General features: G+C 40.1%; 1 non-coding gene across 1 annotated transcript; it reads left to right on the top strand.

Annotated features, from left to right (window-relative positions):
• The first annotated feature begins 296 nt into the window (after nt 1–296).
• LOC111731860 lies at nt 297–415 on the top strand. Its single transcript, XR_002777352.1, has one exon. It is a non-coding gene; the product is annotated as a 5S ribosomal RNA (ribosomal RNA).
• Nucleotides 416–2,506: the final 2,091 nt, after the last annotated feature.

Below are 2,506 nucleotides of genomic sequence, written 5' to 3'. Positions count from 1 at the left end.
TACTAATTTGGCCATGAATGTGACTTGAGGAAAAATCCTGAGAAGTTACCAATGACACTAGCAGGTATTTAAAGTAAATAATATTTAGGAACATGAAGAACTGCCTGAAGTGGCAAGTCCTTGCTTTACTTCACAAAACAAAGTCATTGCATAAGGTTGTAGAAAACAGTGCTTCTCAAACTACATGTAAACTACACTGGAAGTGGTCTATATGCACACAGTTCAATAAAAATATGATGAAAGCCACATATACAATTATCTTATTTTCTAGTAGCCACATTAAAAAAGTAAAAAGAGTCTACAGCCATGCCATCCTGAATGTGCCTGATCTCATCTGATCTCAGAAGCTAAGCAGAGTTGGGCCTGGTTAGTACTTGGATGGGAAACCACCTAGGAAGACTAGGTGCTGTAGGCTTTAAAAAACATAAAAATGCAAAAAGAGGGAGAGAAGTCAAAATGGCATAGATGATAGAGGCTTTGTTCATCTGCTCTAATGACCACATCAAAGTTGTGACAAAAACAGAGCAAACAGCAAGCAGAGTTGCCTGGGATCTAAATAAACAAGCCCTACAACTAGGGAGAGAAATAAGAAATCGCTCTACTACTAGAGTAGGTAGGACGAGGTGAGGACGTGAGGCTACCTAGTCTCCAGCAGCCGAGTGGGACAGAGGCTACGGCAGCCGCAGATGCCCCTTAAAGGTGCTGTGTCTGGGATTTACAGGGGGATGCTGAGTTGTCAGAGTGATGGTCAGAGTTGAAACTTTCTCCCAGCAGAAGTGTTGGTGGTATCCATTGTTCCTTTGTAGAGCCCTCCCCACTCCCAATGTGCAGACCACAGTGCCGCCATAGCTGAGATGTCATCAAACTGGATAACAGAGGTCGCTCTGCCCAGAAGATTCCCTAAAGCTCTGCCTCCCCCAACTCATGATCCTACCCAAGCCACATTCAGTTGTGTCTTTGGCAAATCCTGTGCAATTTACAGAGCAAGCTCCAATACCCACACTGGTGACAGCTGACCTCAGTTTCTGGTGTGGTTTCTTGAGGCAACTGTAAGCACAGCATCTGTGGATTGCTTGCTTAATCTTAACAGGTGTCCCTGGAGAGGCACAGGCTGGGGCTAAAATTGGCCTGCAGCTGAAACCCTCTCAGGACTGTGCCTCTGGACATCTACTACACAAAGCCATGCTAATAAGACCAGGTGACTTAGGAGCTTTGCTTAGTACATAGAAACAGAAACATAAAGGCAACCAAAATGGGAAGACAAAGAAGCAGAAACCATATGAGAGAACAGAAGAGAGATCCAGGAATAATGGAGTCAAACAACCTAACAGATGCAGATTCAAATCACTGGTTATAAAGATGCTCAATGGACTTAGGTGAAGTGTAGATGAATTCAGTGAGAACTTTAACAGAGATTTAAAAAAAACCATAAAATGGAAATGGAAATTACAAAAGGGAACCAGACAGAAATGAAGAATACATTATCTGAGATGAAGAGTATATTAGAGGAAATCTACAGAGTGGATAAAGAAGAGAATCGAACCACCAATATAGAGGATGAGGAAGCCAAGGACACTCGATCAGAATGGCAAGAAAAAAGAAGCCAAGACTATAATAATTATTTAAAGAGCCTATGGGGCAAAGTTAAATGTAAAAATATCCATATCGTAGGGGTACCTGAAAGGGAACAAGACATTAAAGAGCTATTTGAAGAAATAATGATGGAAAACTTCCCTCACCTGGTGAAGGAAATAAACATATAACTCCAAGAAACTCAGAGAGTGCCAAGAAAGAGGAACCCAAGAGGCCCACACCAAGACACATCATAATTAAAATACCAAAGGTTAAATACAAAGAGTATCTTAAAAGCAGCAAGAGAAAAGCAGTTAGTTACCTACAAGGGAGCACCCATAAGACTGGCAGCTGATTTCTCAAAGGAAACTTTGCAGGGTCAAAGGGCTTGGCACAAAATATTCAAAGTGATGAAAACCCAGCATCTACAACTGGGAATACTTTATCCAGGAAAGCTATCATTCAGAGTCAAAGGACAGATAGAAATCTTCCCAGACAAAAATAAACTAAAGGAATTTATCAACACCAAGCCAGTATACAGGAAATGTTGGAGGGATATCCTTAAGAAAAAAAAATGTATCAAAATCATGAATAAGAAATGGAAATAATTACATATCTATCAATGACTACCCTAAATGGAAAAGAATTAAGTGCTCCAACCAAAAGATAGGGTGGCTGAATAGATAAGAAAACAAGGCCCCTACATATACTACCTACAAGAGGCTTACTCAGATTAAAAGACACACACAAACTAAAAGGAAGGGGATGGAAAATGATATTGCCTTGATGGGCCTGGAAGGTATTGCGCTAAATGAAGTAAGGCAGATAAAAACAAATATCAAGTGATTTCGCGTACATTCAGAATTTAAAGAACAAAATAAACAACAAAACAACAAAAACAGAAACAAACTCATAGCTATGGAGAATATTTTGA

Source organism: Pteropus vampyrus, unplaced genomic scaffold (genome assembly GCF_000151845.1).
Source record: "Pteropus vampyrus isolate Shadow unplaced genomic scaffold, Pvam_2.0 Scaffold404, whole genome shotgun sequence".
In the NCBI taxonomy this organism is placed as follows: Eukaryota; Metazoa; Chordata; class Mammalia; order Chiroptera; family Pteropodidae; genus Pteropus; species Pteropus vampyrus.
Note: the sequence above shows the minus strand (reverse complement) of the source record. Positions and strands in the feature narration are given on the sequence as shown.